This window comes from Ornithodoros turicata, chromosome 1 (assembly GCF_037126465.1).
Source record: "Ornithodoros turicata isolate Travis chromosome 1, ASM3712646v1, whole genome shotgun sequence".
Lineage (NCBI taxonomy): Eukaryota > Metazoa > Arthropoda > Arachnida > Ixodida > Argasidae > Ornithodoros > Ornithodoros turicata.
This window is the reverse complement of record NC_088201.1, coordinates 219,111,139-219,137,838: the sequence shown is the minus strand read 5'-3', so window position 1 is coordinate 219,137,838 and position 26,700 is coordinate 219,111,139. Positions and strand designations below refer to the sequence as shown.

The 26,700-nt window shown below is 44.7% G+C and overlaps 3 non-coding genes across 3 annotated transcripts; all 3 read left to right on the top strand.

Annotated features, from left to right (window-relative positions):
* The first annotated feature begins 22,363 nt into the window (after nucleotides 1-22,363).
* On the top strand, nucleotides 22,364-22,434 carry Trnag-gcc (transfer RNA glycine (anticodon GCC)). Its single transcript has one exon. It is a non-coding gene; the product is annotated as a tRNA-Gly (tRNA).
* Nucleotides 22,435-22,602: 168 nt separating this feature from the next.
* Nucleotides 22,603-22,673, top strand: Trnag-gcc (transfer RNA glycine (anticodon GCC)). Its single transcript has one exon. It is a non-coding gene; the product is annotated as a tRNA-Gly (tRNA).
* A 168-nt stretch (nucleotides 22,674-22,841) lies between these two features.
* On the top strand, nucleotides 22,842-22,912 carry Trnag-gcc (transfer RNA glycine (anticodon GCC)). The gene has a single exon. It is a non-coding gene; the product is annotated as a tRNA-Gly (tRNA).
* The last annotated feature ends 3,788 nt before the right edge of the window (nucleotides 22,913-26,700 follow it).

Genomic DNA, 26,700 nt, shown 5'->3' with positions numbered 1-26,700 from the left:
GTTGCAAAAACGTCTGTGCTGTTCTCAAAACTTTTTTATACAAATTTTGTCAATTTTAAAAATAATCACTCTGCATGCACAGTGTCAGACAACTGCAGAAATCCAAGCATGACAATTTTCGCTGCCTAATAGTGGTTGTGCAAGCAGACCACTAGCAGACAAAAAAAAATCTGTCACCGGCTAACTTTTTGGTTCCTGCTAGTTGGTATAATAGTCTTGCTTCTTAGAGACTTTTCAGCGCCCAGAGCAAAATGTCAGAACAGCACAGGAATCTTGCTATGCCACATAGCTGGAATTTGAGCATTGTACCTGCTAGAACCATTATTCATTTTAAACAATATGCTGCATTCATATGCATTGTTCTCATCCACTATTTTTTTTTACAGGGACATTGAAGTATGCGGCGCATATAACAGAGGATCTGGTAGAGAGGAGCCACCAAAGTGTGCTGAATGCAATGAAGTTGGCTGTCCGCCGTGGCAAAGATGTCGACGGTGTCAAAGGCCCCAGCCCGGTTATACAGTTAACTGGACTTGACGTCGTGTGGGGGGTGCCCCCTGACTATATGCATTGCGTCTTGCTTGGTGTTGTGAAGTTTATTACTGAACTGTGGATGACATCACCTGGAGAACCATACTACATTGGCAGGAAGCTTAATGTTGTAAATCAACGATTATGCGCCATTACTCCTCCGGGATCATGTAGGCGGCTAACCCGTTCCCTAGGTGAATCCGCATACTGGAAAGCCACAGAGTGGAGGGCCTGGATTTTGTATTATATGCTTCCTTCATTGCATGGGGTGCTGCAAACAGAGTTTCTTGTGCATGCGTCAACGTTAGCAGGAGGAGTCTTCCTGCTTTTGCAAAATACTGTTAAAGACAGCGACATTGTCGAAGCTGACATGCTGTTAAAAGCATTTGCACGTGGCACAACACAACTGTATGGCGAAGCTGCGGCACGTTTTAATATTCATCAGCTATTACACTTGGCAAAAAGTGTAAGAATGTTGGGTCCCTTATGGGCAACATCAATGTTTCCCTTTGAGGGGGGGAACGGGAAGCTAGTGAATCTAGTGTCGGCAGCCAAAGGAGTACCTCTCCAAATCGCAGAACGTCTGGTGATGAGAGACACGTTGAATGACATGGTAAAGGCAGTTCCTGTTTCTGGACGCGTAAAAGTGTGTAGTGAGAAGCTGACTGCCACGAATACAAACAGGTTACGTGACTGTGGGCTAGGTGCTGTACAGTGTGACAAGCATCTCTCGGACCAGGCTTCAGAGTTGCTGTTCTCGAAGTTGGGAAAAACTGTAGCAGTGGACCACTATTACAGGGCCTATATCAACCGCATAACTGTGCATGCTAAGGAGTACAACCGTACTCAGCGATCTTGTTCATCCTATTTAAAGATGCAGGATGAAAGTTATTGTGAAGTGCAGGAAATTTTTGTGCTTCGTGAACCCCAGGAAAGAGTTGCCTTGCTATGCAAGCGTTTACTTATCAGTGATGTGCCACCGTTTCAGCATGCATCACATATTTACACTTGTCAGTGCCCTCCTGCCGTTGAAGGACTGTGCATTTACCTCGCAGGGGAGGTTGTCAGTCAGCTGGTCTTCGTCAAGGTCCAGAATTCAAAATATGTCTGTGAGCAACCTAACATGTGGGAAACTGATTGAAATGTATGGAGCCAACAGAGGGGAACTACCATGGAGACCTACTGCTTTGTTCACTTTTATGGCTTCAAGTTTGCTATAAATATACGTTGTAAACATTTTTATATAGATCAATTTTTTGAAGCGGGTGTATATATATATGTGTAACTGCTTGACAGTTGATGGCGAATTTGATTTCAATAATCCGCATTGCTGCTACATTATAATGTATACTTAGGGTTCTTCTTTTTCGGGTTCAACCTGATTTTTATAACTATAGCTCCCCCCCCCCCTCCCGCAACGCTCCCCGAAATCTTTGCGGTCCGTCAACTTGTCGTTATGTGTGAACTGTCGGAAAAGTGAATCATATATCAGCAAAGAGAGCTATTTGTGACAACCTATTTGTCCTCCTTTTATAATTCCCTCCTGCAGGAGTCAAAGATGAGCTTTTGTGAAGCTTGGGCAAGTGTTTGAATACCGCGGTCATTGACTATCTCAGCTCCGAGCAGAAAGGATTGTTTCTCGTCCCAGTATCACAGCAGTGGCTTGCTTCACATGCCTTTCGTTTCACCCAAATTTCTCCCCTAATTCTCGTGTGTAAGTATAGCACCCAATTTTCCCTCCCGAATTTCAAAAATCAGAAAACCTGAGAACGAAGAACCCTATGTTGTCAATTTGCATTGTCAGTTTGTGCTTATACTACAGTAACTTTGTACTCTCTATGTTTGATTGCCTCAGTCCTGAGCTTTATTCAGATTATTCTCTAGGTTTGTTCTCTTATTGAACTTCACATTGGGGCATATGTGCAGTGGAAAAATAGTGCAAATAAAAAATACATAGCCAGTTTTGCTTTGGTGTTGAGTGCTGTTTTAACATGCATTAAAAATACCGGTCGCTATGTACTTTTACGGCCTATACAAGTATATATTCTGTTTGGTCCAAATTCCTCCACTTACTGGGCCACACAGACCAGCAGAATTTTCCTGCTGGACACAAGCTGTCTTTGCTGGACCAGTACATGAGTGTGCTGGTCCACTAGCCTCACCTGCTGGACCAGTAACCAAGGTCTGCTGGTCCACTAGTCTCGCCTGCTGGACCAGTAACCAAGTCTGCTGGTCCACTAGCCTCACCTGCTGGACCAGTAACCAAGGCCTGCTGGTCCAGTAGCCTTTCTTGCTGGACCAGTAACCAAGTCTGCTGGTCCACTAGCCTCGCCTGCTGGACCAGTAGCCGTATCTACTGGTCCAGCACGAATTACTAATGGACCAGCAGAAAATCTTGATGGATTTTTCAATAGGGTTAAGTCTTCTCGTCAAGACTCACCTCAGCTTGCTGGGGATCACAGCTGCTTGGAATTAGCTCGCGTTCCCACATTATGAAAGAGAACACTTGAAGAAACTTTGGTTAGTTTGGAAACATCACATTTGCATTAATTCATCATTGTGCATGACTCTAGGGAGGAGGCTCCCGCACCAAACACTCAAAGCGGTTGGAGCAATATCGTTTTTGATCTAACGATGTCAAACAGGGTGTCAAACTGCACCCGAACACGAACCGAAAACCGCACGCAAACCGTTATTTTTGCAGGAACCCAACCCGAACCGAAATTTTCTTGATATTGTTGAACCCGAACCGGAGCAGAACCGTAAAAAATAATAGCACTAACCGGTTCATCATGAGAGTTCCTCTCAGTCCCCGAACGAGGACACATTGGTATCATCACACACCCATATCATGGATTTCGCATATTTTCACCTAGCGGTGAAACGAGGACGTATAGTAAGTATACTTTCAGCGTCTTTTTTAACACGTTCGAGTGCAGTTGTCCTTGTGAGCGCCGCGGCTAACACCCCACGCACGCGCTGCGTCGTCTGCTCCTCTGAGAGGAGGTGTTACGTGGAAGAATAAAGCAGGAATGAAGTAGGCCAGTTGCGTAGCTCTAGTTAGTTAACTAGTTAGTAAATTAGTAATATAAAGTAAACCTTGGAGCTTTCAGCAACCCCTCATGGGTGCTACATGCTCCATTGCAAAAACTGTATAGCTATTACACACTCTGAATCAAAACTCTGAATCATAGCGGGATACCTCACATACTCACGGGCACTCAATCAATAGAGCGGGAAAACAAAATAGCACACTGCAGATATACAAGATACGGCGTCAGCAGTTCACACTGAAAGGGAGTTCGCACTTGGTGTCCACAATACAGTTGTGAGACCAGTCTCACTCAGGAAGGCTACCAGCGCACTGATTGCATTCAGTTGAAAGATGAAAGTCGCAGAAAAGGTTAGCCAGCTGTAGGACTCGAACCCACATCTTCTGGATTACCGGTCCAGGGCTCTACCAATTGAGCTAAGCTAACACGCCTCCCCAGTGACTTTCGGGGTGCGTCAACTGAAGGGACAAACCAGCCACTCACTCTCACTCATTCTCCTTTCACTCTTACATTTTTGCTCACTCATACACGCATTCATACGACGGGATCGACGCAAGCGGCGCCTGTTGAACATGAGAGAACTGATGTTCTGAGGCTGGAACAACATAGAAGGGACAAATACAAAAAAATCCAGAAGTAATCCAGCAGATGTGGGTTCGAGTCCTACAGCTGGCTAACCTTTTCTGCGACTTCATCTTTCATCGTTAATTTCTTAGGCAATTTGAGACTTTGTTTGTATTTGTCCCTTCTATGTTGTTCCAGCCTCAGAACATCAGTTCTCTCATGTTCAACAGATGCCGCTTGCGTCAATCCCGTCGTATGAATGCGTGTATGAGTGAGCAAAAACGTAAGAGTGAAAGGAGAATGAGTGAGAGTGAGTGGCTGGTTTGTCCCTTCAGTTGACGCACCCCGAAAGTCACTGAGGAAGCGTGTTAGCTTAGCTCAGTTGGTAGAGCCCTGGACCGGTAATCCAGAAGATGTGGGTTGGAGTCCTACAGCTTGCTAACCTTATCTGCGACTTTCATCTTCTTTGTCCCTTCTATGTTGTTCCAGCCTCAGAACATCAGTTCTCTCACGTGCATTCAGTTGATTGCGCGCAGTATCCCATGGATCCAATAAATGAGTCAGCTTCACTGGGCGGTCTGTCATGCGCAAAATGCCGGCAAGGAGTGACTCTCTCTCTGATCTGAAGTGGCAGCATTCCAGCATAACGTGACCGCCGTCATCCACCACATCACACTCGGGGCACAACGAAGAATCAACCAGTCCCATCTTGTGCAGACGAGAACAGCAGAACAGGACGCCAGCTCGAAGAGTCTCACCAGGTCAGGATTCCCCGCGAGGCATGAAAAATCTTATCTTGGTCCATCTGTCGTCAAGTTACGGCTGCTGTCTGCAAACCAGATTCTAGCTCTATAGGAAGAATATGTGATGAAGTAAGCGCGCAACATTTCCCTTTACACGTGAGCAGTAAAAATTAAACAAGTCAGAAACGTGAGAAGTGGAGAAGGAGCATACGCAAAGCGGTGCCTGTTTGATTGGTCATTGCTTGAAAAGTAAATGTAGTTCTGCTTATTGGTAGTTCAATTGTGTCGTGATACATTGCCTTTGTGTTGTGGATTAACTGGTACACTGCTGTGAGCTCGGACACAGCAAGTCTGGCAGACTTATTTTCGACATGCTTCAGTACAGTTTGAGATCGATTCACGCTGCGAATGCAATGTGCCGGCAAGTACCATCATCTATGTAATGCTGTCCGTCTTATTAGGCTTCCTTTAAGTGTTCTTGCTGGATATGGTTGTGTTGATGGCTTACAAGCTTGTCTACGAAGCAGGGCACAGGCTCGTTCTCCAATGGATTTCAGCCCATTGCGGTGTCGCAGGCAATGAACAGGCTGACAGCGCTATCGAAGCAGCTCTCTCGTCTCGGAGACGGACGCGTATTGCACTGCTGAGAGGAGATCGTTAGTCCATACTTCGACGCCTCGTGACTCCTCAGGCTACCCGCCAACCGCTGGACCGCTGACATTCTACCCCCCGCCATGCTGAGCAGAGTTGACCCATCGTCAAGATGCCGGATTAGTTCACCGAATGCGCCTCGACGTGGCCTGAACAGCACAGTGGCGCTACCGCTTGAGACAAGTTGCCTCTACTCACTGCAGCCACTGCGGTGCTGTTGAAGATCTCGAGCACATTCTTCTCCATTGCCTACACTACCAACCTTCCCGAACCGTGCTCTCCGCATCTCTCAACCAGCTAGGCTCCCGCCCGCCCTCTCTCACAAAATTGCTTGGTCCCTGACCACATCCAGCACACCAACGCTCTGCCCTCAAGGCTCTCTTCACGTTTCTGGACACCACAAGACTTCGATCCTTGTTGTGAAGAGGCTCATTATCTCATTCTCCATTATCTTATTATCTCATTTACAGGCTTTAGCCTCGCAATCCAGTTGGTATTTTGTGTATACATTGTTTATTGTGCATAAACAAAATCTGAATCTGAACCCCGCAACCCCTCCAGCACTGGGGTAGAGCATCGCCCCCGGCGATGAAACTCCCCACCCATCATACCGAAATAAAGTTGTTGTTGTTTTTATCTTGCTGGCACTGTGCGTGTGAAAAAAGAGACTTTGGGAACAGAAAGTTTCACGACTACACAGCTTCATCACCATGGACTCTATTTGCAATAAGTGTTTATCCATTTGTCCGCTCTCTCGCTAAAGGGAGTACCTGACAAATAAAAACGTCATTGCAGACAATAGCATTTCTTGATAAAAGCAGCTTTATGGGAGATATAAAATGGAAGCGGTTTGCGAACCGGTTTGGTTTCTGACGTGACCGAACCGGAACTGAACCGGAACAAAATCCAAGCGGCACGAACACGAACCCGAACCGAACCCGTATTTTTTTGCGGTTCGACACCCTGGTTTCAAATACTGTTTTTTTTCCTACTTGCCATTGCCAATTAGAATAATTTACTACATCAGGATGTCTAATGTGGCGCATTACCATCCTGTACTGAGTTAGTCGAATGTTACTCGAGTTGAATTTTTATCATTTGTGCATTTCGTTGTATTATGTTGTGCCTTGTAGACCTCTTTGTACGGCCTAATATTGAGCTAGAACTATGCTAAATAGTAGTAAAGAAAAATGCTGATAAAAGGGACCGTGTGATCATTAAACCCTGCCTGATAAAAGAATAAGGAAATAAAGGGCGTCAGCCGCCAGTCTGTTCCGCCAACAGATAATCCGATAGCATCCACACACAAATACACCAATAAGTATCATCCACATGAACAACTATCTGAGCACCGTACGACGTGTCGTATCTTTGAAGGTACTGTAAAGTAGTGGAGGTGCAGTCTCAGAAAAAAATATGTTGTCAAAACTCCCGGGCTAGGGAGCTACGAAAAGATACATACATGGACTAAGTATTCATAGTTCCGTAGTCTCGGGTTTTATTAAGATGAATTATAATCCATTGTTTCCTTTTTAGCAGTTCTTTCAGAAAATTTTATCTGATCCCTAGGCTGAACCATCAGAACAGTTATGTCAGAAGTTTCGTCCCGATTGCGCTCATAGTTTTTCTAGCAAGTTGAAACGGAAAATCACGGGCAACACTTTTCGAAGTGGTCATCAACTGAGCACAACTGAGCATTGCTGGTCAAGTGCGGTGGCTAAACTATATTACATGCGTACAACACTGGGACTAAAACGAAAGCAGTTCTCAACGCGTCGGAACCCAGGAAAAATCTAGAGTGGGACCAGTCCAAAGTGGTTTTTGAAACAGGTCTCATGCTGGTCCCCACTCCCAGGTGGTCCCAGTAGGGAACCACTCTGGGATGGGGACTGCTTGGGATCTGGAACCAGTCAGGAAGTGGGACCACTTGATGGATGGGATTTCAGTGGGACCCGTCTAGGCCCCGATCCCAACCCAGGCAAAAATCTGAAGTGGGACCACTTAGTGACTGGGACCAGTTGAAAGTGGAACTAGCCTCACGATGGTCCCACTTGAAGTGGAACCAGTGGAATTGATCCAGTGGTCCCCTCTGCTAAATGGTCCGGGATCCGGCCACTTAGCAGCTGGGACCACTGAATGTATGAAGGAAAATAATGAGTAGAAATGCACATATTAGTCAAGTGAATACCGTTTATTCTGCTAAAAGCATACACTGAGCAGAAAGAAATAATCAATACATCTCTACATGTACATACTACGTAGTATAAGTCTGATCACTCACTGTGTCTAGACAAAGCATATGCCTGACTGTGCGATGCACTCACGGACCACAGGGAGCTTTCGTTCGTTGGCCACCTCACGTCTTGTATTTTCTCAGAGAAGATGACACATGACACTCCTGTTTTCCATGCAGGTCGCGACATACACCCCATACCCACCGTACGTTCGGAATCGTCTAATCCTGTTTCTCTTCAAGTTCCTCCTAAGTTTCTAAAATGAAACATCTAATTAATAGTAATCAAAACATCACGGTCATCACTCATACCTGCAAACATTCGCGACGTACAGTCCAATTGGCGTTTCACAGTGCGTTCTTGCCCCTACGCCGTTTACGTCTTCTTGGCGTCAAAACTCTTCCGGGAAATCGACAATGTGTTGCACAGAAACCACTGTCATCGCATTGTCTTACAAAGCGCACTAAACCACACGCAAATACTGCACAGGAGGGAAATACACCATCCTTGCGACGGCAACGGAAGACAAAACCAACTTGCTGCGCGCGTCCAAGTTCCAACGTTCCAACCGCCACCTGCCAGTCTCGCCAGTCCTCCTCAGGTAACCGAGGATGCGGCTGTAGAGTATGTACCACTGCGCCAATCGACAACGTTGCAAGCTCATTGGCCCAGACTGCGTGCGCGCTCCGATTGGTCGACAACGTATTGAAATCGCACTTTGTACGCGCGCATGTGTGTGCAGCGTCCCGGCGGCCATTTCAGCAGTTTCAGCATAGTTTCGAAATAGCTCGCATCGGTCGGCACGGCGTCCGTCCTCTTGTGTTCCGTGTTTCGGTGATGTCAATCGGCAGAACAGTTTGTGATTCAACGCGTGTTGTGCTGTTCCTGGACACGACTATTATCCCACGTACAGTCTATCAACTACGGAACTGGAATGCGTCGTGGGCTGGTGCGGTTGGAGCGTGAAGAACGCGTTCGGGCGCCGTCGGATTTTGAGGCCTGACAACAAAGACGGGATTACGATTACGTGCCACACGAGCGCATTTTCCGCTCTGCAAACAACGAAAGAAGATGCTCATCATAAAATCGGTCGGCAAGGCGTCCTCTTGTGTTCCGTGTTTCGATGATGTCAATCGGCAGAACAGTTTGTAGACGTGTTCGCTGGTTTATTCATGCGTCGATGTGATTCAACGTGTGTTGTGCTGTTCCTGGACACGACTATTATCCCACGAACAGTCTATCAACTCCGGAACTGGAATGCTTCGTGAGTTGGAGCGGTTGGAGTGTGAAGAACAAGCGCGGGCCCCGTCGGATCTCGAGAGCTGTGTTCGTTTTGCTTCAAGTTCGAACTTAGTTACAGTGCGTCAGCAACGCAATGGACTTTGTATCCACAGTGCATCCATGTATCAGATCTTTGAATCAGTGCTTTGTGTCAAATACATATTTCTTTTAGCCAAAAGAAGCTTCAGTTATTTTGAATATCGGGATCGGGTAACTGCGGTAGGCGTGAAATCCGGTAGAAGTCGGTGGTAGCCAGAACCGGTCGAAAGGTCAGCCAAAGTTAAGGCTCCTGATTGGCCGGCTGGCATTGCATAATTTCTACAATGTTGCACTCTCATTGGTCGTGTGCCCAGTGTTGTGTGAATTATCTCAAACTATGGGCTCTATGGGGAGCTGTTGGAGCCTGGTCTCGCCTTGCCCTCTCCTCTCCCTCTTGGCTCTCGCCGAGCCGTCGTGGCGTCTTCACATTGCATCAGCATCTGCAATTACCTTTTCTTCTTTTTTTCGTTGTCTTTCTTCTAGTTATTTAGTTTCATTTTTGTTGTTGTTGAGATGTATTTTTTTTTACATTTCTCTGGTACTTAATATGTTATGATATTCATCCACCTTCAGATGAGAATATCTGCACGAATTGGAGTTACAGGGATATAGTATATATTTGATCGCAGACGCGCGCATCTGGATGAACAGCAATAAAAAGAGGTCATGTATGTGCTAAAATAGATCAGAGTAATAGATCAAACAAAACCAGAAGGATATATGGCAAGTGCGGACAAGATGAAATCTCAAAGGGGGAAGGTGGGAAGCTGCCCAACTTGGAGTCTCAAGTGACCATTCTGGGAACAAAATGGTACCTGTGAGGCTCCAGTTGGAACTTCTGGAACCATCTGAGACCAGAGTGGTACCACTGATGTCAGCAAAGTGAAACCAGCCACCCCACTTGGGAATCCAGCTGGGACCATCCACATTCAACTGGAACCATTCCGGGACCAGTCCAGATTTTCGCCTGGGAAACGTAACCATCATAGCAGCAGGGGTGCGCAGTACGAGTAATACCTTGTATTACAATACTATTACTGTAATACTTTCGAGTATTTGTGTTACATATTATAATACTCATTTCCGAAATGTATTTCTTTCTGTATTACGATACACACAATGGATGTGTAACATGCATTACAATAGTTTTGAAGGTGCAATACTTTCCCAGAGGTCATACGTCCTAATTCCTGGGTGTCACGGGCGCACTTTATCAGTGATTTTTCGTGTCCCACAAGCATTTGGACACCAACAATGCCCCTATTATTCCCCTGTCCCAACTTATCCCAAAGGTAGTGACCTCGGGATCAGACGCTGACCCGCATTGCTTCGGGTTCCGGGTCTGTAAGGATGAGTCATCCCATGGCAATGTCTTTATTGTTTGAAAGTGTACGCACAGTCCAGTGACCTCTATATGCGTATGCACTATAGACGGTCACACACTTTTGGACGGACCACACTTTGTCCTCCAGACTCAACGAACTCGAGACTTTGCCACATTGTGAGCAAGCTGTTCGCTGTGGTCGAGTTCACCAGCGCTATCTCACCAAATTCGGAAAGGATGCGCACTATAGAGGACTACCCCTTGGAGAACACCCTAAAAGTGTAAGCACCTGACATAAAACGTGGGTGGAGAATGACCGTCTCGATAAATATTGCACAGGTCGTATATATTTCTGCTTTTCTTATCATTTTGCTCGCTAAGTTATGTGTCAATGACTCCTAGCATTACTCGTGTGAAACACGCCAGTATTAGTACTATGTATTATAATACCCCAGAGTCAAAGTATTATGTGTTCGTATTAGGATACCGATTTCTGTGAAGTACTATGTATTAGTATTATAATACAAATTATGAGCATTACTTAAACAAGGTCCAAAAATGTTTGTGAGTATAACTTAAGTCAGTCGCGAACATAGATCACTGTTGACCGACAAAGAGAGCACTATTACCTAGCCGAGCCCACGCGTCTCACGAAACCGTATTAAAGTGAGTTTACTAACATATGAAAAACATAAGGTGCTGTCTGTTACAAGTATACTGATACTGATATGTTTATTGTGTCTCAACTGAGAGTACAAAAAAATACAAGACCACGAGGCCATGCCTGTATGATGGTTATAACTTGTTGTTCTGGGTTTACAAGCGAAGCTCTTCACCTACGCCGTCTACATAAACAGCCCGTCCGCTGCTTCCCGGTACTTCAACATTTTTTTGTATTGCCTACACATAAAGTCAGATAATGTGTATGCTGTGTCCTCCTTCGTTCATCCGTTCCGCCATGATGCCTAAAAAACCAGCATACGGAGTACGAACGAAAATAAGCTTCCATGAAATCTTGCAGATTGCAGCCTGGCCTGCTGCGGTATAGACGACCCATTTCATTTGGACATCACTTACGAAGTTACAGGATTTTATGCTTTGATGGCAAACCTTGCAACCTTGCAAAAGATGTAAGTTCAGTACCCTGGGGGCCAGAAATCACTACTCATAACGCAACAGTTCTTCACTTTCGGTAGCTGCTCAAATGTTACATTTCAGACAAACGCAAAATGGCCTAGTAAGTGGAGAGATCGAATACTCTGAAAAGGTGTGCACATACCTTTAGATTGGCATCCAGTACATCATTATTTTCCGAACAGAAATCATACACGGTTGACTTAACGCCGACGCACACATATGGAACACGTTGCACGGACACACAACTCATCCAATGCATCAGGCAGTCAAACTTCAAACAGGCATTCACCGCAACGCTCGATCAAGACCATTCTTAGTGACGAACACGAAAGTTCCTCAGACGAAATGGCCGACGAACAATTGTCCAAGGAAGTGACACCAGACACGCTTCGATGTGAGAAACAGTTGCAATTTTGCACACATATGAGTGACCGTTGAGACGGAGAACTATCTGCAAAGAAACCGAAGTTAACACCAGCTCGCAGTCTTCTCACATGAAAGCTGGAAACGATACACCATTTTGTAACTTACGTCCTTGCAACGAATACAGTCCCACAGTCATCTGGAATGAAAGGATACAATTAGCCTCACTTGTAATGTACGCCATCCGTTCACCCATGTATCCGATCCTCGTCTGCCGCCATTTGAAATGTGTCCACCGATGTCTGCAAATGAACGTACTTCATGCTCAAATACAAGTAAAACGTCGGCGTCGTACGATGCATCACAGCTAGGTTGACCTACCTCTCTTGTATTTAATCAAACCCAGTGAAAAGAACGGTTGTCATCCTTGTCAACGACGAGGTGCAACGCAGACAATGGGCGTGAAAGCAAGGAGAGCCCTGCGGAAGAATACGCGGTGTCATGCCACTCCTCACCGGCAGAGCAATGTAGTGCGCTCCAACAAAGGCACACATATTAAGCGGGCACAGAAACTGCTGAACAAGCACACGAGTACACAGGTTATGAGACACACATATAATTCAGCGGGAACACAAATTATTCAAAAGGCACGTGTGAACGACATTGTCAAACTAGAGGCAGTTTTTGTGTATTGTTTTTGTTGCCCTAATGTCTTGCCCATGCGAGAATGTTGTGCTTGTTGTGACTGAGTAGCGCATTCTACTAATATACACATGGAAAGTGCATCCAGCAATAGACCACCAGGATATGCCTTTCACGGTACGATGAGGCTGCTTATACTTTCTGTTACTTTATACCTTTATGGTTTTTTATACCTTTACTTCTGCAACGTGCTGTATCACATCATTATTATTTTTTCTTGAGACGGTATCAGCTAAGTTAAACGAATATTTAACTAAGAAACGCACACATCAGTACAGTACTATCTAAATCCACATGGTTAGTTTATGGCTGCATAAAATCTTGATTGCTGGAATGTGGAATCTAGATGTCCTCCCCCTTAGGGTTGCGTACCAGACGAAAGCTGCTCCACAGTTTGTCAAGTCGCCACCAGTATATCAGTATATGTTGCTCTGTAAATGTCTATCTCGCGATACATCGTGATACACATTTGATGACTGCGCAGAGCGACCTTGCTCGTTGAAAATTTTCTTTGCAGTTGAACTCCACATACTTTTTTTTTACATGCGGAGTAATGTTCAGGAGCTTTTCGTCCTACTTCACAGCCATATGCGTTTGCGTGTGTTTGTAGTACATGTGTGTGTGTAAGTCAAAAACTTTTCTTTCCTCCAAAGGTGATTTTTCTAGTTCGCTCCTCTAAAAATACCTATGCCTAGGTGTGATGTAACATCATCATGATACTCGTGCAGACCTTCACAGGGGTATAGAGCTATACCCCTAAAGGTATGGCATATAGCCCTTTGTTGAGGACTATTTTTTATACCTGGTAACCGATGTATAAAATAATACCTAAGAAGGGCTAAGTTATTGAACAGGCGATCTAAACCTATAAAGGTATAGATTTTTCTCTGAGTGTGTGAAAAAGACATGTCTCCGTGCAATCTTATGCATATATCTTATCTTATCTAATGCATTCTATATACAACTTTGTATTCAACATGTGTATAGACATCTGTATACAATTTTTATAAATTTTTAACCATAGGCACAGCAAGCATATAGAATGATATAGGAATATATAGGTGCTATGGTACCCAGTCTATAGGCCATTTTCATAAGGGTAGCTCAGCCCTGCGCGCTAACTTTACATCATTTTGACGTGGCGCCTTGCTCACCAATTACGATCAAGGGTTCCACGTATGATTTTATTTCATTGGCGCAAATGGACTAGGTGAATGTGTTTCATTCAAAACCTAAACAGTTAATACCTCACACTGGAAAAGAAATGTGTTCAGTTTAGGTACCACACCGGAACTACGTTTTCCGCGCAGTAGCACGCAGCACACCGCGAGCGCGAATGAATATTCTGCGCTACAGTTCCGCAATCTTTGGTAGGTCATCTTCGTCATCTCCAAATGGTTCCCACGGCTGGGCTGCCGTACTTTGGATTCAGCCACGCGGCATCGCGGCACTAGCTCACGTGGCACAGTGGTTAGCGTGCCGGCTAGCGTCACGTCATGACTGGGAGGTACCCGGGTTCGAATCGCGTCGTATGATAGCAGCTCCATTGTTGACATTTGCGCCAGCCGAAGATGTTGGAGATGTCATGACGCTGAACTTCGGAACCACGGAGCGCAAAATGTAGTTCCACACAAACAAACGGAGCACCCCGCCTCACAGCTGATGATGATGTCTGTTTATTGGCTGGTAATTCGAACCGTCATGTTCGGAACTCGGCTTCTGATTGGACAGCAAAAGGCAACGTAGCCATGTGACGTATGCGTGGCGGAGAGAGGCGCGCAGGTTTTTCATCTTCGAAAGCATTTATATGGCCACCGAGCTGCCACGAGCCGAACGAAATGTATGTTTTTGTATTATGACCTGTGTTCTTTCATGGGGTATCATTATTTGTGAAATGTTTGGCGGCCTGTTTACGACCCCTTTGAAGTACAAGTACCCAGAAATTGACCTGGTGTAGTACTTGGTACTTCAAGTACTTCCCATCACTGGATGGGGACGTGTGCCGTCCTCCAGTCCTCGCGCCGGCTGTGGTGTCTCTAGCGACAAATCACAAATGTATTGATCGTTCCTTTGTGGTACTGCACGTGTGTATTCACATTCTTTCAAAACCAAACCAAGCTATTCTCCTGGAATTCGACAGGTGTGCAATAATCATGATGCTTACATCTCGACATAGCACAAGCACCTCAATGGATGGGAGTGTATGGGACTGGTGATAAGTGTGCATTATTGATGAGTATTACCTGGGCGCCGAAGAGGTCTGACACACGGCGACAACTAAACACTAACATTTCAATTAAACAGGAATGTGATAATGGTGCATACGCCGCTGATGCATAAACTGGAAATGATCTGTCCCAATCCAACTTTAACTCTGCACTATGAACATAACGCACTCGTTTAGGAGTGGCATATGTATTAGTGCTCATTCAACTATTCTTTGGACAACTTTATGGAAACAATGCACATTCTTGCTTGTGTTTCTCCCGCGCAATGTTTCCTACGAAATCGCACCCCGGTAACGGAGACAGATTAGCTGTAGACGTTCATTCAATGACTACATTGGCTTAAGGAAACTACGTACTAAAAACAACTAAAACATTACAGCATGGCATCTGCATTCTTGGAAAATGCGTTGCGAATACTACATCAAGGTAGAAGAGGTCAACTGGACCACTGACGGGATTCCACGTTGGCTTTCAGTCGCCGACCCTGAGACAACCCTAACTGTGTACACTATTTGCTTCATTAAAGCGAATTATATCTTATTTGATGCTGTAGGTAAACATGCCTGCGCACAGAAACATGTCCTAACGAAAGGTAGGTTATTTCGCATTGCTTAGTAGTTGTGACACATCCGCAGAGTGTTTGTGTCACTGGCGTTTATCCTTCATGTTGTCTGCATTTAATCTCACTCTGTCGGTTTATTAAAGTGACTGCCTTATAGGGTCCATCAAAGCAGGTAGCCCTCCTCAGTCAGGCTAAAACAAATCAAGCTGTAAAACACAGAATGAAATGCAGAAATGCAATGCACATAGATATCAGTCAACGTATAATGACCTAATTATTGACCGGTGTGAAAGTGATTCAACAATGATGTTATTTTGTAGTTGTGTTTTAATGGGAAGTGGCGGCTTCTGTGATAGCAGCTGTAAACCATATTTGGTTATTAAACCCGCGATATTGTAAAGTTCGTTCCTACGTAAAGAGTAGGAGATCGGCCTGGTTGTGAATTTGGCTAGCTTGCGAAAGATGTAGTTGTGCTTAATTGGCGTACTGTAAAGAATTGCCAAACGGTGACTATGCAAGTTAGTTGTTTTCATTATGTTAAATTTTTGAAAAAGAAACTGCGTGGAGTGAAAAGAAGGGGACACCTGAAGTCAGATGAATCACTTTTTTCTGGCAAATGAGCGGTCTGCTGAGGTTTGTTTGTGTTGTAGTGCCGCATACTAGGTGACAGTATGTAAAGTGAGGTTATAAATGAGAAGATTGTATAATCATCAATTTCGCTTTACAAGGCAGTAGGTATCTAGGGGATCACTCTGGTTTACACTTCGCAAAATAAACTGCGAGAATAAACTCGTCGAAATAAATCACGAAAAAATCTACGGTACAAAGATAAAGCCGTAAAAATCAACTTTTGCGATACAAACGCTTGAGATTCAAACTTTCAAAATAAATAGTCTCTGATTGGTCGACAGCCTCTGAGCAGCGAAGGCGTGACTCCAGCGTCTCAAAATAGTTCCCCGCAGGATGTGGCTCTTTGCGGTGGGCTGGGAACGAGAGTAGCGTGCCTGGACGAATTGTTTACTGTATTTTTCGCCGGCTATCAGGATTCTGTTGACATTGCAGTTAATGCTTTGTTCTGCTGCTCGCCTGTCAAATTTGAGTATGTTGAACTCTGACTTCGTGTCGTAAGTCACCAAATTAGTTCCCGGTGTTGTTTCCAACTATGGTGGACACCTGCTATATTATGAACATTGTCGCGAACATCGCCATTCTCCTGGAGGGCTTCTTGGTTGTGAAGTCGTAGAGTTGAATAGTGACGATCGACGAAAAAGCCCGATACCGTGTGGATGTGTTGTGTTTGTCCGTCTGTGTTTATTTGTGTGTGTTCCAGCCTCAGAACCGTAGAATCGTGAAATCGAAACCTGCCCAAGCAGCACAGCAGCTTGGCCCAATATTGGCTGCACATTGGGAATACCAGTCCAATATTAGATCAGTATTCCCCAGATTCTGCCAATATTGGCTCACCATTGGGCATATTGGCCCTATATTCCCAATGTTCTACCAATATTGGCTCGTCGTTGGGCATATTGGCCCAATACTACCAAGATCCTGCCAATATTGGTTCATCAGTGGCCATATTGGCATTCCCCAATATTGGTCATATACAGGGAATACTGGCATTTTTTCGAAGTCTAGAAAATCAGATATAATAATATTCCCGGGTCAAACCAGAATCTGGCAGCTACACACTAAATCCAAAACACCCTTTTCTACACAAAAAGGGTGCTTTAAGTGATATACACCTTTTTTTACTCCAGTGACCATGATGAAGAGTGTATCAGGCAGTGTTTAAAAAAGAGTTTTTAAAAAAGCACCCTTGGTAACTCAAAATGCTGTGATCAGAAAAGGTGCTGAAGTGATTTACACCCTTCCGCACCACGTGTTACACCGTTTTAGCCGAAAGCATGTCAGAAAGAGTGTTTTCAAAAGCGAGTTAAGTTAGGAAAGAAATATCATGTCAGTGTGATCCCATGCGACGTTGCAAAAGCACTAGAGGTCGACCTCAAGGGGGTACACAGCATCCCATACTGCCGGAGGGGGGGGGGTACATGTATATAGAGGCATAGTTTATATTTGTGGGTCTATTCATCGGGAGACCAGCTGTATGGGTAATATAAGCAATTTCTGGGTGTGCTGCAAAAAACATGCGAGGTGTACGCCACTCCTGGGGGTTAGAGAGATTCGTGTTATCGGCTCTCTGAACAAAGCAGTATTTGAATCTGAACTTATGATTAAATGCTGTAGCTTGAATGTCACTTTGTCACCCTTTAGCTGTATATTTAAACTCTAAATACATTTGGCTTTGAGAAAGCGGTTCCTCGTATTATTTATACAGTTCAGTATACAATATATTTCCAACTTATACGACCACATGAGGATCATGCGCATGCGACAGGTTTGCTCCACATTTTGATTCTGCGCATCCGTGCCTCGCCCTCGCATAGTCACGAAGGAGTCATCGCCATTAGCATCATCGTAATGCCGTTGGTTGCACCATGTTTCAAACTCTGTCAGCGTTGGCTCGTCCGTTACTGAACAAAGGAGAATATGATTTTGCATCGTAAGAGGTAAGCTGTGTGATAGAAGTGTGTGATCAAGCTTCACTTATATTCATACCATGACTGTTGTGCTGTATGTTTTTGCTGTTTGTTTCGAGCAGCGGCTGCAGTCTTGCGTCCCGCCAGGTAAGTATAAAGTTTCAGTTCATGGCCGGTGTTAGTTCTGCTAATTCCATTCTCGTTTTTGCAGACCATGAAAGAACAAAGGAGGGTATGATTTTGCGTCGTAACGGGTAAGCTGTGTGATAGAAGTGTGTGGTCAAGCTTCACTTGTATCATACCACGACTGTTGTGCTGTATGTTTTTGTTTGTTTCGAGCGGCGGCTGCAGTCCTGCGTCCAGTCAGGTAAGTGTAAGTGTACTTGTACCAGTTAAGTGTACCGTCAGGTGTATCAGTCAGTTCTTGGCCGGTGTCGATTCTGCTAATTTCAGTCTCGTTTTTGCAAGCCTTACTTTGTTAACAGTAAGCTGGGTGAACGAATGTCGTTGTTGCTATGACCATTTTACTCAGTTTTACTCACTTGCGTCTGAACATTACTAATTTGCGATTGAATGCCCTATTTCAGACACATTTCTCTCTAGCGCTTCAGAGCAGAGAGAGAGCCGACAGAGAGCCGGGCCGTTTCATCGTGGGTCGGCAGAAGAACTCAGACTGCAGCCGGTCATTGGGTGTCAATTTTGCGACGCGACACTGTGCCGCATGAGGCATGTGTACGTGTGAAATACTTCACTACTGTGTGCGCGGGATGTTTTGTACGATTGTGTCGACACTGGATACCACTTTCAAGGTATGCATTTTCGGAATAAAATAGAGACATATATAGTTTTGCAGTACTTCATTTCGTGTATTTTATGCGTGTTGTGAGCGAGTGAACAATACAACGGAGAAATTCAACTTTGCCCAAGTCACAGAAAGTACGAAAACTATTCACATCATACGCGAGATGGTGTTAATTGGGCTTCAGTAAATGATGTTGCACGTGCCATTCTGGTCAGGGGCACCATGCGGATTGGTGTATTCCTGTTAAAACACTGATATAGATGGGTGCTTAAAAAGGTGTTTTTGGCATTATACACCTTTTGAAATGGTGTTTATAGCAGAATACACCATTTAGAAAAGGCGTTTCTCGGAGAAAACACCATTTCAAAAAGGTGTACTCGAACACTCTCATTTGAGAGGTGTAAAAAAAGGAGTGCGCCCTGGAACATGTCATTTACACTTAGAAGGGTGTTTTCGGATTTACTGTGTATGCACAATTTTACCAAAGCTAAAAACTTCACACTGGCAGCCTGACTGAGGGTCTGGAACCGCCCCAAGTTCTGATGGACTTCCAAATCCAAGCTTGTCTGATAAGCCGTCACTCTTCGCACTTCGCTGTGACCGTCCTGGCAACAATGTGCTCTTTGCCTCTCTCTGCTGGGGCTGTTGTGAATGTGCGAATGTGGCGGTTGTGGTGTTACTTGCGGCATGTTTCAACAGTTATCTGGGTGTTGCGACGGGTCGTTTGTTGCTCTACAAGTCATTGATCGTGTGAGTGTAGTGTGATATCTGCAAGGCAAGGATAACCGTTCTCGCTTCCAAATGCAAGTAACGTGGAGCACTGGACTGATACACAACATTCTGCTAGTGGTAAGTATTGCCTCTATATTTTGCTCCCTATTCCTCATTTGAACTACCATTGTAACGGGTTGCTTAGACTATGTAGTTTAACTTTAAGTGGAATGCAGAGATTAGGGCAGTGAACATTATGCGTTGCGATTACCAGTTATATCTCGGATAGTTTCTTTCCGAAAAATGCTAATAGTGGAGCTACATATAGTGTGTTTTGTGTCTTTTTGAAAGGCTCGACGTCCTCTTTCCAACTACTTTGGTCTCGTATGCGCGTGACGTTTTGTTCTCCAGTTGACAGTTACACAAGCAGATGTATGTCAACATTGAAAAGATGAAGGAAAAAAGGTATTTTAAAATGCCTCACTATGTCTAACTCAATTTACTACTTTTCATAGCTTACACCTTAAGAGGTGTTCTTTATCCTAAAATGGTTTTATTGCCAAAATCCACGAGAATGACCGTCATCACATTAACAAGTTTCAACTGTTTACCAAGTAATAACAAACATGTTCTTACTTTTTCTGCAATCAAGATGTGGATTACATCGTTGAGGTGCAGGCTTCAGTGAAAAATCCCTGCTAGTGACGTCACTGCTGAGTGAGTACCAGGACCGGCGATAGGGTAAGGCGACCACCTTAGGTCCCGCGCACGAAGCCCTCAGCCACGGATTACTTTTTTAAACATCAAGTATGCACTTAATCGCACGCGGGATGTTCGATTAAAACAGAAATGAGAGAAGAATATGCTATGTGCCATTCCGTCATGTGATGGGAAAAAGTTCCAATTTTAAGAAAAATCCACCAACCCTGCAAGCTATACCGAGGATTTCGCACCCTTCTCTCCTGCTGCCATTTCCCATACTGCTAAAATCTCCCACAGCGAAAATCTTACCATTTCTTATCTTTTCATTACTGCTTGTGTGAAACAGGCCCCGCGATGTGCCTTTGCCTCAGGCCCCGCGCACCCCTAGCACCGGCCCTGGTGGGTAAGTCACTGCTATTGACGCAACATGTGATGCCAGTGTCTTTCACCCCACCCCATGTTCTTTCATGAGCAGTTAGCATCACAATCAATGAGCTCGCATGATGCACTTATGAAGGGTAATTTCATGTGTGCCGATAAACATACTGCAGTGCTAATTTAAAATGTAGTTTGTGGCTGTGGACCACGCTCATATTCAGTACGGCATGTGAACTGGGGGAGCATTTTCTGGCATAAACATTAGATGAGTGAAGACCCCAAAAAATGTAAGCACTGTTTACGTGCATTTGACAAGCTGCATTTTTATTACTGAGAGGCTTTCTTCGTAGCAAGGGGGAAAGGGTGCTGGCAATGTGGCACATGTTCATAAAATGTAGAACCAGCGGCACAGAAAAAAATTGACAGCATATCATTATCTCAATCATGTCGTTGTGTCCGTATTTCTGTCTCCTGTTCTACATTTGTTAATCTTTTTGTGTAGTTGCTGGACTTTAGCCCAACAGCGGAGGTCAGCAATTAGAGAACATCTATAACACGCAAGGCATACATTCCCTCATTCTTCGCATTCCTCATTCAAATAATGTTGAAGAAATAACCATGCGAAGAAACAATACAACAGTGAAGCTGGCTTCAGTACACTACAATATGTCACATTTAGCAATATACGGTATGCCTCAGTGTTTCCCAAACCTTGTGTCAGGACCCCCATTGAGGCCGCGATAGCCCAAGCGGGGCCCAAGAAAAAGCAGATGAAGTGAGCGCAATACGCCACAAAACCAAGCAACTATCCCGCTACAACTGCATTATATTGAAGTTGTTTTACAAAAATGCAAGTTCAGTCGGGAAACAAGCTAACTCACAGCAATGCTTTCAATCAAGTGTGTCGTAGTTGGTCGCAGTATTCCTCACTGTATGATGACGAGACCCGGGACCTGCATCAGACGTTACTTGCGCGCACTAGTATAACCTTCATATTACTGTATATGTATCAGGGCATAGTACAAGCTTCCTAAACAAGAGCGCGCACGTACACATGCACAGACGGTGATCTCAGTTGTCTCGCGACGTAAACTCCCAATTATTAACGCACATGCACAGACGAGAAAAGATATCTGCTGTCGCACACACAGCCATCCCGAAAGCTACGCCCATCTTCGTTGATGCACCCACGAATCCACAGGAAGACTGCCGAAGCTCTCCCACTCGTATTAAGTATCTGTACCCTGAACTGCAAAAAGTTTGGTGCATGCTCCACCAAACGAGAACAGCTGATTGTCGATTTCATGGGCGCGGCCATGCGAGCCGACAAGGACAGTTCAACAGAGGAGCAATTTTAGGTGAACGCGAATGTGGCGCTTGTGGTGGGCGCAACAATTGGCACTTTAAACGACGTAAAACACCAAAAAGGTGAGTAGCGAGGATGCTTGCTCGCTCATTTGTCATTTGCATGTCAAAATTCAGGGATGGATATTTTAATACACGTGTGTGTTTCAAAATTTTTAAACGTGGTGTAAATTTTATCTAGGACAGTCCCCCATATCGGTATCTGGCTTTTGTTCAAGACGTCCTAATTAATAATTCAAGACGTCGCCTGCCACGCGGGTGGCCCGGGTTCGATTCCCGGCCGACGCAAATTTGTCCTTTTGCAAGGAGAATACGCAACGTCTCAGTATGCCTCATCAAGTATATCACTATTCGGAAGAGAGATGTTCGAGGGAGCCATCCACGTGATTCGTATATTTTCTTTAAATGGGACGCTGTTATAGTTTGCCAAATACGCCTGCAAAGTGCACGTATGTGGCGTCGGTGGTTCAGTGGTAGAATACTCGCCTGCCACGCGGGTGGCCCGGGTTCGATTCCCGGCCGACGCAAATTTGTGCTTTTGCAAGGAGAACACGCAATGTCTCAGTATGCCTCATCAAGTATATCACTATTCGGAAGAGAGATGGTCGAGGGAGCCATCCACGTGATTCGTATATTTTCTTTAAATGGGACGCTGTTATAGTTTGCCCAATACGCCTGCAAAGTGCGCGTATGTGGCGTCGGTGGTTCAGTGGTAGAATACTCGCCTGCCACGCGGGTGGCCCGGGTTCGATTCCCGGCCGACGCAAATTTGTCCTTTTGCAAGGAGAACACGCAATGTATCAGTATGCCTCATCAAGTATATCACTATTCGGAAGAGAGATGTTCGAGAGAGCCATCCACGTGATTCGTATATTTTCTTTAAATGGGACGCTGTTATAGTTTGCCAAATACGCCTCCAAAGTGCACGCATGTGGCGTCGGTGGTTCAGGGGTAGAATACTCGCCTGCCACGCGGGTGGCCCGGGTTCGATTCCCGGCCGACGCAAATTTGTCCTTTTGCAAGGAGAACACGCAATGTCTCAGTATGCCTCATCAAGTATATCACTATTCGGAAGAGAGTAGTGGTATATATAAGATCTTATAACAATGGGCCGCTCAGGTTACATGCGACACGCACACGCACGATAAGATATATCATAAAACAATGGAAATCATGTATCGATAGTGTGAACAATGGGTTCCCAGGTTTCAATAACATGCGGCGCCAGGATAAGGTAACGGTTAACTCGGGTAAACAATGGGAACTCACGTGTCGATAGTGTTTGATGGGCACCTAGATGCACGTTTAATGACATTTAATAACACGCAATGACATGTAATAACGCACAATGACATGTAATAACACGCAAATGACATGTAATAACACACAAATGACATTTAATAACAGGCAATAACATCTGATGACATTTAATAGTATTTTTCCGATCGGGTTGACGTCAGTCCGTCACCTAGTTTGGTTGCCCCGTCAGAGCGCCAGGTAGTTTCGGTTCCCACCAAGCGCCCTCTAGTTTTCAAGCTTTGGCCGTCTGTAGTTTCGGTTTCGGTTTTAAATGAATGGACGCAAAGCTTGGTTGCTCCACGTGTAGTTCTGGTTTCAGTTTCGAATTCCTAGGTGTTGCCAGATGCCCTCTGGTTTCAAGCTATTGACCGACTGTAATTTCGGTTTCAAACCGCAGCACGCTAGTTTCGCTGTGACAACGTCAACGCATTTTCTGGCGATATAAATTAAGCGTACGCGTAGAAATTTCATCAGAAAAAGAGAAAAAAAACATGGTTGACCAGTTCTATGTGAACCTGCTCTCAAATGCATCTTTGGATGTGTTTCCCGACAACACAATGAGCAAGTTCCGAGTAAAGCTAGCCCATCCACAGATGTTGGAGGGTAGGTGGGAGGCCGCTTTAACAGAAATCAACATCCCTTTTGCGATTAAAAATGTAACTGACACAGTCAATAGTATATCGGAAACGACATTCCTTGGTTCTACGATTGAAGCAACAGAAAAGGTCAAGTTCAACGCTAATGAAAACATTATCTTGTCTTTGAGACAATTTTTAGCAAAACATTGCAGCATAAGACAAGAATTATACGTGGTAGCGGTCATTATGAGATACAACTTCCTCTGAACTATGGTTTGGAAATTAGCGCAACTCTTGCCGCTAAGCTTGGCATGGCTGAAAAGATAATCGGCTGTGGAGAGTTGGACAGAGGGTCACCCGTGAAGCTACTCAAATACCAGGTGGATACGGAAGAAACGATTAACATAGTTACCTATCGTTCACGAACAGTAAAGTATGAAGTTCCAGAAGGCTACTACGAGTCGGGGAAGGACCTCGTTAATTCCATTAACCATGCCTATCGAACAAAACTTCATTTGTCGCAAGATGCTCGTCTCCTCGTATGTAACCCATACAACGGAATTTGTCACCTGGAACGCATGAACGATGGCTATGTGACCTTTCATCCTTATTTGGCTTTGATGTTGGGCTTCGTAAAGAGGACAACTTTCTCAAGTTATGCAGTCGCCGAACGAGACGTTTGTCTATTTCCTGCTCAAAACTATATTTTCATATACTGCGATGTCATCGAGAACGAATTTGTGGGTGACGTGACAGCACCACTTCTTCGATCGATACCATTCAGGGTCCAGGGTAGGAATGATGTGATGTCTTATTTATTCACAAACCTGTACTATAAATATGTATCTGCGAAGGAATTGACAACCATTCAAATCGAGTTGGCAAACGAGATAGGTGATTTCATTCCATTCATTTCTGGCTCTGGACGTGTCGGGTTGACGATCCACCTACGTAAATGTATATAACAAACCCACCATGTTGCATAGCACATTTTGGTGCAGGAAAGCGAGAGCATCTACCCCACTATACTGCTCCCGAGCTTTATCAGATTGGAGGAGGCATATTTGGTGACGTATTGAGGGGTTTCTTGCCCATACTGACCAAGAAGGTAGCGCCATACGTTGGGAGAAAGCTCCTTGATACTGGAAGACATATAGCCGAGGAAGTCCAGCAAGGAGTATCATTTCGAGAAGCCGTCAAGAAAGGAGTAGACCGCACAGTGCATAAAACTCGTGACGAGTTACTTCAGAGACTCACAGGGAAAGGAAGAAAACGCAAGGCCGTTAAAAAAGCTCGACCTGCGGAGAAGCGGAGGAAATCTGACTTCTTTACTTGACAGAAAAAAAAAATGTCTATTGCAGTAGTGCATAAAGATTCCTGTCTGTGTACTACAAACCAGCTGGAACTCTTCTCTCTTCCACCTACAAATTTTGCTTTGGAGAAGTCTGAATACGTCGAGTTTTTCCCAGTATCTGCTCCGACATCAAGCGGAGTGATCGAGTACAATGTTCCGGGACTCGGTGGGGGCTTCTTTGATCTTCAATCCAGCTTTTTGCATATTCAGTGCAAGATCATTCGAAAGAATGGAGATCCAGCGGTAACTACAACAAGCACTTCAACAACACCTGATGCAGTCATACCTGTCCAAGCGTTTGGTTCATCATATTTTCAACACGTACATATCTACCTGAATTCAACCTTGGTTTCGAGTTTCGAACATTATGGCTACCGTTCCTACTTGGACATCATTACGAATGCCAACAATGTAACTCAGACACACACCCTTTCAGCAATGTTATAGGAGCCAGACCCTTTAGGCACGAGTGAGGTATATGCTCCCACATCTGATTCAAAAGGAGTTTTCGCTCGTTACAAGCGAACCAGAGGATCGGCACTGTGTGACATGTACAGCCCAATCTTCAGCGACATATGTCAACAACAGAAGCTCATTCTTAAAGGAACCGACATTCGAGTTGTGCTACGTCAAGCGTCGGATGATTTTCGTCTCTTGCAAGCTGATGGTGCAACAGAAAAGCACACTGTGGAATTTTCACGTATCGTGCTCTATCTCCGACGTGTTCAGTTATCGCCGAGTATACTTGTTGGTATAGAACGAAGACTTCAAACAACACCTGCAGTATACCTTCTCCGAGGACTGGAAATTAAGTACAGAACCATCGCCCCTAACCAATCTCAGGTGATATTTGACGACTTGTACAGCGAGCGAGTTCCCTCCAAGTTAACAGTATTGATGGTCAGGAGCGATGCCTACCAAGGTAGCAGACCACGAAACCCATTCAAGCTTGAGAACTTCAAACTAAAACGAGCACTACTGGACGTTGGTGGACAACAGTACACGGATGAGTTCGACTTCCAACGAGACATCTATTCCAAAGCCTATATACACCTGCTTCACAAACTAAAACGCAAGGATATACCAATAGCTCCAGCTGCGTATGCAAAAGAGACATTTATGCTTTATTACCATCTGACTCCAGATGCAGAAGTGAATGCTCTTTGTCCTGTTGTTCAAGCCAACGTTCGTCTGACCCTAATGTTTGCTGCCAATCTAACAGAAGCAGTTACGGTGTTGTTTGTATCCGAAACACCACGTGTGCTAGAAATCAACAAAGACAGACGAGTGAAATTTGTCTGAAAAATAAACAAGGAGGAGTGGCAGTTCTATGCAGCATTCAGTAGACACTACTGCACCAGAGAACTGTTTCGGGGAACCTTTGCATGCAATGAAATCGCAAGACAGGAAGCCATACCCGGGATTTATGTGATTAACACAGCTCCAAGGAGCAGTAACGGTGAACACTGGACCATGACTTATGTTTCCGGTGACAATGTGGTTACGTATTTTGATAGTTACGGCATTCAGCCCGTCTACAAAGAATTCTACCAATTCATTCA